Genomic DNA, 8,813 nt, shown 5'->3' with positions numbered 1-8,813 from the left:
CCACCGGGAGATCGGGTATGTTAAGACGGACTGAGCGGAGGTGTTCAACGAAACGATCGCCGAGCCTGCACTTGGTCTTGCCGATGTAGAGAAATTGACATCTGGAACAGCGGATACAGTAGATGAGGTTGGAGGAGGTGCAAGTGAACCTCTGCCTCACTTGGAAAAACTATTTGGGTCCTTGGATGAAGTCGAGGGGTGAGGTAAAGGGACAGGTGTTGCAACTCCTGCGGTTGCAAGATAAAGTACCTGGGGTTTTGAGGTTGTTTGCCATTGATATTAGTTATTTTGATGAGAATGCAGTTGGCATGGTTCATAAGTTTGTGGTTGACACCAAAATTGGTGATTTCAAGGACAGTGAAAAAGGTTATCTCAGATGACAACAGGATTTAAATCAACCTTTGAAAGTGGGGAAAGGATTGGCAAATTGAATGTAACCTGGACATCAAGTTACAACTGTACATTTATTGGTGAGCCCACACTTGGAGTATAGTATACAATTCTGGTCACTGACTGTAGGAATGATTTCACTAAGCTGGAAAAGGTGTGGAAAAGATTCACAAGGATGAGAGCAGCACCAGAGGGCTTGAATTCTAAGAACAGACTGGATGGGCTGGGGCCTTTTCTCCACAGCTTTGGAGGCTGAGGGGTGACCTTATAGAGATATGCACAAACTGAGGAGCATAGAAAAGATGACTAGTTACTGTCTTTTCCCCAGGGTAGTGGAGTCCAATTCACGAGGGAATTTGGGCAGTTTCATGGATAGAAAATGTTTGAAGAAATATGGGCCAAGTGCAGGTAATTGGAACTCGTTCGACTTGACTGCTCGGTTGGCATTGACAAGTTGGGTTGAAGTGCTTGTTTTCAATCTGTATAACTTTATACATTTATCACTTGAAGCAGACTCCCATGACAGCCAGACTGTGAGAACATATGGTAGCCATGGAGGATCAGGACACTGCAGGGGAGAAGAATGTCACGGAGAGAGAGAGAGCGACAGAGAGGAGTAAAACAACAAATCCTCCAGATATGCACTACCAAGCCAATGAAGCAATCTGAGGGCATAAACATCTATGGGTCCATCATTCCTTCCTTACCGGTTCTGCTCCTCACCTCCTTTACTTGCTAGATTCCAACTATAGCAGCCTCTTGTGCGTCCACATAACATTTTCCAGCCCTTGTCTCTACCTCCCGGGCTCCATCTGCTCATCACCCCCCTTCTCACAAGATTCCATCTATCACATGGCTGCCCCTGCCTCACCGTCCCTCTCATTTTGGGAAGGGAAGTTCTAGATGGGATAAGAGGGTAAGGTCAGGGCCAATTGTGACCGGTGTGAGAGGGGAGGTGAATAACGAAGTTAAAGTATTGTATTTAAATGTGCGAAGTATGAAAAATAAAGTGGATGAGCTTGAGGCTCAGTTAGACATTGGCAAGTATGATGTTGTGGGAATTACAGAGACATGGCTACAAGAGGACCAGGGCTGGGAACTGAATATTCAGGGGTACACAACATATAGAAAAGACAGTCAGGTGGGCAGAGGGGGTGGGGTCGCTCTGTTGGTAAGGAATGATATTCATTCCCTTGCAACGGGAGACATAGAATCAGGAGATGTAGAATCAGTATGGATAGAAATGAGGAATTGTAAGGGTAAAAAGACCCTAATGGGAGTTAGCTACAGACCCCCAAACAGTAGCCTCGACATAGGGTGTAAGTTGAATCAAGAGCTAAAATTGGCATGTCACAAATGTAATGCTACGGTGGTTATGGGAGATTTCAACATGCAGGTAGACTGGGAAAATCAGGTTGGTAATGGACCCCATGAAAGAGAGATTGTGGAGTGCCTCCGAGATGGATTCTTAGAACAGCTTGTACTGGAGCCTACCAGGGAGAAGGCAATTCTGGATTTAGTGTTGTGCAATGAACCTGATCTGATAAGGGGACTTGAGGTAAAAGAACCATTAGGCTGCAGTGATCACAATATGATGTTTTACTCTACAAATTGAGAGGGAGAAGGGAAAATCGGAAGTGTCAGTATTACAGTGTAGCAAAGGGGATTACAGAGGCATGAGGCAGCAGCTGGCCAGATTTGACTGGAAGGAGGCCCAAGCAGGGTGACTGACAAGGGCAGTCAAGGACAACATAAAAATAAAAGAGAAGAAGTATGTCATAGCAAAGAAGAGTGGGAAGCCAGAGGATTGGGAATCTTTTAAAGAGCAACAGAAGATAACTAAAAAGGCAATACGGGGAGAAAAGATGAGGTACGAAGGTAAGCTAGCCGATAATATAAAGGAGGATAGTAAAAGCTTCTTTAGGTATGTGAAGAGGAAAAAAATAGTTAAGGCAAATGTGGGTACCTTGAAGACAGAAGCAGGGGAATTTATTACGGGGAACAAGGAAATGGCAGACGCATTAACCGGTACTTTGGATGTGTCATCACTAAGGAAGATACAAACAATCTCCCAGATGTTCTAGTGGCCAGAGATCCTAGGGTGACGGAGGAACTGAAGGAAATTCACATTAGGCAGGAAATGGTGTTGGGTGGACTGATGGGACTGAAGGCTGATAAATCCCCAGGGCCTGATGGTCTGCATCCCAAGGTACTTAAGGAGGTGGCTCTAGAAATTGTGGACGCATTGGTGATCATTTTCCAATGTTCTATAGATTCAGGATCAGCTCCTGTGGATTGGAGGGTAGCTAATGCTATCCCACTTTTTAAGAAAGGAGGGAGAGAGAAAATGGGAAATTATAGACCAGTTAGTCTGACATCAGTGGTGGGGAAGATGCTGGAGTCAATTATAAAAGACGAAATTGCGGATAGCAGTAACAGGATCGTTCCGAGCCAGCATGGATTTACGAAGGGGAAATTATGCTTGACTAATCTTCTGGAATTTTTTGAGGATGTAACTAGGAAAATGGACAGGGGAGAGCCGGTGGATGTGGTGTACCTCAACTTTCAGAAAGCCTTCGACAAGGTCCTACATAGGAGATTAGTGGGCAAAATTAGAGCACATGGTATTGGGGGTAGGGTACTGACATGGATAGAAAATTGGTTGACAGACAGAAAGCAAAGAGTGGGGATAAATGGGTCCCTTTCAGAATGGCAGGCAGTGACTAGTGGGGTACCGCAAAGCTCGGTGCTGGGACCGCAGCTATTTACAATATACATTAATGACTTGGATGAAGGGATTAAAAGTACCATTAGCAAATTTGCAGATGATACAAAGCTGGGTGGTAGTGTGAGCTGTGAGGAAGATGCTATGAGGTTGCAGGGTGACTTGGACAGGTTGTGTGAGTGGGCGGATGCATGGCAGATGCAGTTTAATGTGGATAAGTGTGAGGTTATCCACTTTGGTGGTTAGAATAAGAAGGCAGATTATTATCTGAATGGTGTCAAGTTAGGAAAAGGGGACGTACAACGAGATCTTGGTGTCCTAGTGCATCAGTCACTGAAAGGAAGCATGCAGGTACAGTAGGCAGTGAAGAAAGAAAATGGAATGTTGCCCTTCATAACAAGAGGAGTTGAGTATAGGAGCAAAGAGGTCCTTCTGCAGTTGTATAGGGCCCTAGTGAGACCGCACCTGGAGTACTGAGTGCAGTTTTGGTCTCCAAATTTGAGGTAGGATATTCTTGCTATTGAGGGTGTACAGCGTAGGTTTACTAGGATAATTCCCGGAATGGCGGAACTGTCGTATGTTGAAAGACTGAAGCGGCTAGGCTTGTATACACTGGAATTTAGAAGGATGAGAGGGGATCTTATCGAAACATATAAGATTATTAAGGGGGTTGGGCACGTTAGAGGCAGGAAACATGTTTCCAAAGTTGGGGGAGTCCAGAACCAGGAGCCATAGTTTAAGAATAAGGCGTAGGCCATTTAGAACGGAGATGAGGAAAAACATTTTCAGAGAGTTGTAAATCTGTGAAATTCACTGCCTCAGAAGGCAGTGGAGGCCGTCTCTGAATGCATTCAAGAGAGAGCTAGATAGAGCTCTTAAGGATAGTGGAGTCAGGGGGTATGTGGAGAAGGCAAGAAGGGGGTACTGATTGAGAATGATCAGTCATGATCACATTGAATGGTGGTGCTGGCTCGAAGGGCCGAATGACCTACTCCTGCACCTATTGTCTATTGTCTCTTACTTTATTCTAGCAAATTCCCTTTTACTATTTCGTTCCAGATGACGGGTCTCAACCCAAAATGTCAACCATCCTCTTGCTCCACAGATGCTGATCCTACAGCGTTCCTACACCATGGAGACACAAGTATCTGTACATGCTGATTTACCGAAAAAGACTCAATGTATTAGAGTATTCAGTGGGTGTGGCAGCATCACTGAAGAAAATGCTTTGGGTTGGGACCTTTCTTCAGACACTTGACCCTTCTGAAGAAGGTTCCCGACTCAAATCGTTGCCGATCCATGTTCTCCAGAGATGCTACCAGACTTGCTGAGTTACTACAGCACTTTTTGTCATTTAGGTGTAGGATAGTGTTAATGTACGGGGATCGCTGGGCGGCACGGATTTGGTGGGCCGAAAAGGCCTGTTTCCGGCTGTATATGATATGGTATGATATGAATAGAGTTCTTCCAGCAGTTTGTCTTTTGCTCCAGATAACAGCAGTCTCCCCATCTTTTAAATACCAGTAAGTTTTGACGGAAGCTAACGCATGTACAGCATTTTGCAATTCTAATAATCTCTGTTCAATCCTGTGAATTTTTGAAGGAGTTACCAAAATGTCATTTTGTGACAATTTGGCCATATAGTTTAATCCAGAATGTTTTTTTACATAATTTTTGTCATTTCATTACAGGTTATCATCAAAAATTAATAACAGTGAAATTTGGTTTAGATTTAAGGCTTTAAAAGCCAACTGGATTGATTTAACAAAGTGCTTTTCATTATTATACAAACTTTCCTTTAGGGAGCAATAGATATTAATGACTGGCTTTGGAAATGTTATACCAATGAACAAAAAACAGAATTCAAAATAATTTCAATATAGAATTCACTTTAAATCTATACCATTCAACTGAAAAAAATAATGCAAAGAGCAGATTTAACCTTTTTATTTAAATTATCTCCACATACACTTCAGAACGTATATTATGATCTAAATAAACATTTATTAACTGTGTGGTTTTCATTGACTAGTAGATCAGATGGTATACTATTTATCAAATATCAGAAAAGCAACTTTCTCCATTGAATGTCAAGAAGAGATGTTAGATTCGTTCTTGTTTGAGATAGGCCTTGATTTATACTTGTGATAACATGTTATTTGCCACATCAATAGAAACTGTATACCCACATGGTATGGTAGTCCAGAAGGTTAAATCGCATGGGATCCATTAGCCCTGGGCATGCACATCTCTGATAATGTGGCCTGGGCCAGTACATTTATGATATCATGAAGAAAGCATATCAACACCACTACCTCCTCAGATGCTTGAGGAGAGTGAGCATGTCACCGACACATAAATAGAGGTTCTACACGAGCATATTGCATCACGGCCATGGTTCGTTGGCAAAGAACGAATGAGACTGTAGAAAGTGGTGGATATTGCCTGGCTCTTCAGGGGTATTAACCTCCCTACCATTAAAGGAATCTACAGTAAGCTGTGCCTCCAAAAGGCAGGTAATATCATCAAGGACCCACACCACCGTGGGCACTCATCTTGCTGCTACCATCAAGAAAAAGGGACAACTGTAACCTCTAGGTTCATGAACTGCTTCCTCCCATCAACCCTCAAACTCTTGAACCACACTGTACACCCCTAACCCCAACCCTATCTCAGCATTGAACTATTATGGACTTTGTATAAAGGTTTCACTATGTACTTTGGCTTACACTATTGTGTTCTGAATACCCAACTAATCATTTATTGTATTTTTGTTTATTATATCTTTATTGTTGCAGTTAATGTGTCTGCAAAACTTGCAGCAAGTAAGACTTTTATTGTTTGTCCCAGTGCATTTTACAATTAAACACTCTTGACTCTTGAACATGTCAGACCTCCTTGCATCATGTCAGACGTGGTAAGAACGTAACTGAAGTTTACCACCTACCAACTTTGATCAGTAGATGAATCAATACTGTTCCATGCTGAAGATAACAACGGCACAGGTTTTCTAGTTTAGTTTAGAGATACAGTGTCAATTTTACCACCAATCCCCGCACATTAACACTATCCTAAACTAGGGACATTTTTTTAAACATTTATACCAAGCCAATTAACCTACAAACTGTACGTCTTTGGAGTGTGGGAAGAATCAGAAGTTCTCGGAGAAAACCTAGGCAGGTCACGGGGAGAACGTACAAACTCCATACAGACGAGCACCCATAGCCGGGATTGAACCCGGCTCTGCGCAGTAAGTGCTGTAAGGCAGCAACTCTACTGCTGTGCCACCATGCGGCCCTGTAAGGCAGCAACTCTACCGCTGTGCCACCATGCGGCCCTGTAAGGCAGCAACTCTACTGCTGCGCCATCATGTCGAAACATTTCAATGTTCTACCCGTGATCGACTGAGCTGGCTGAATCTTGAAGATATAGCTCCAAACTGTGCCTTTAGATTGCATTGAGAGAATCTACATAAGCATAAAACTGGGAAAAAAAGGAAAACTACTGATGTCAGAAATCTGAAGTAAAAACAGAACATGCATGTCAAGCAGTTTCTATGGAGGAAGATATAGTTAATGTTTAAAAAAAGACAAAGACACAAAGCGCACTCAGCAAGCCAGGCAGCATCTCTGGAGAACATGGATAGGTGACGCTTTGGGTCAGGACCCTTCAGTTTGAATGTCGGGTGGAGGGAGAAAGAAAGCTGATGGAGAGGAGACCAGGACAAAGCCTGGTAGGTAATAGGTTGATACAGGTGAGGGGGGGGGGGTATTTGGATAGGCTGATGGTAGACAAAGACCAGAGATGAAAAGACAGAAAGTGTGATACAAAAGGATTGAGTTGCGAATGCAAAGCTAGAGGAAGGTGTAGCGACCATAGGGATTGGTCCTGAGAGTCGAACCCTCGGATTGGCCAGCAAGGTCACATGGTGGTGCGACCATAGGGATTGGTCCTGAGAGTCGAACCCGCTGATTGGCCAGCAAGGTCAGGTGGTGGTTTTGGGCGCCCAAAACCAGTCAGTGGGAAGAGAACTTCGATGTGAACAGTTTGAGTTAATGGTTGTCTGTAATCTCGTTTGTTATCCTTTGTAATTGAATATTGCTGCCGCAATAAACTTCTTTAACAAAGTACAAGCCTCCAGACTCGCCATAAAGGAATGTAAACGAGGGGGAGGGGAGAAATAGCTGTGTGTCCAGGTGGGGAATTGGGGAGGAGGTTTAGGGGGGAAGAAGGGGTGGGGGGGAGGGTGTTATCTATATACTAAAACACTTGTTTTGTTTGTTCCTGAACTACAGCCAAAACGGTACACGATAGCGCGGCAATTTTAGGCCCACCTTATTCACCGTTGTCCCTTTGGTGCTCATGGAAGCAGTTTCATTTAAATCGGTGTTACATTTTAAAAGTTATTCAGATTTTAAAGTTTAAATCTATCTCCTAGGGAAGGTGTGGGAGGAGGTGGAGGGGGGAGGGAGGGGGGGAGGAGGAGGGAGAGAGGGGGAGGAGGGAGGGAGGGGGGAGTGGAGGGCGGGAAGGGGGAGGGAGGGAGGGGAGGGGGGGTGGAGGGTAGGAGGGAGGGGGAGGATGGGAGGGGAGGGGGAAGGGTGGGGGGGAGGGGGAGGAAGGAGGGTTGGGGAGGAGGAAGGGGGTGGGAGGATGGGGAGGAGGGAGGGGGGAGGGGGAGGGGAGGGTACTGCACTAATGCAGGGGAGGTTTGGCCCCAACGAGTCCACGGTCTAGTAGTTACCTAAAGGGTCCCAGTGGGACACATTCCCCCATCCATTTCCTCCAGAGATGCTGACTGATCTGCTGAATTACTCCAGCACTTTGTCTTTTTTGTAAACCAACAACTGTAGTTTCTAGTATCCATGGTTAATGTTTTAGGTTGTCAATAGAACAGGGTTGATATTCATTAATACTGATGAAAAGTTTTTCTCTGTAGATGGTGCCTGACCCACCGGATGTTTGAAGCATCTTCTGCTTTCATTTAAGCAGAAAACCTATTTGACTTTATCTTCCCTGATGTAGTGCTAAAATTGAACATCTGTAACAAGATTGGCAGAGGATATCTTTGCAATCTTTCCTGGAATGACTTAGCATGATACATAATTAATTGAAACAACATAAAATAGATATGAAAATATATAAAATATAAATTCAAGCAAGTTACTTCAGTGATGATGGTAAAGTATATCACAATTGAGGGGAGAATGGTGGTGTAATTGGGATAAAAGGGCAGAGTCATCTAGCTTCTTACAGCCTCTATTCCTGCCTCTTCAATTACCTTAAAAAAAATATGCATAGGTTTTTAGGTAGTTTTTAATTTTGTTAATAAAGTTCCTTTAAACTTTTAATATCATAATTGTTTACCCTTTTCTCTATGGAACTGTGCTCTCAGTGTAGACCATTCTCAGTGAAGTCTCCTGTTGCTTCTCAAATAGTTCGAAGAAATATTGGCCATCATTTTGTGCTGACATTGGAATGGCTGTTGATTCATAAGTTTGTCTTTCTTCTTATGCTTATGGTATATCTAGTTACATTAGATTCTCATTTGCCAGATTTTCTCTGTATAACTCAAACAATTCTACCACAACGTTCTACCGCCGGCCAATGGGTTTTGAAGCATTTGTTTGAACTTGAGCAGATAGAATATGTCAATACACTTCAGAATTCATTATGTTACTACCATCTTGAGCAGATA

The sequence above is a fragment of the Rhinoraja longicauda genome, chromosome 7 (assembly GCF_053455715.1).
Source record: "Rhinoraja longicauda isolate Sanriku21f chromosome 7, sRhiLon1.1, whole genome shotgun sequence".
NCBI classification, from domain to species: domain Eukaryota; kingdom Metazoa; phylum Chordata; class Chondrichthyes; order Rajiformes; family Arhynchobatidae; genus Rhinoraja; species Rhinoraja longicauda.
The sequence above is the reverse complement of the archived record's forward strand: the minus strand, read 5'-3'. Positions refer to the sequence as shown.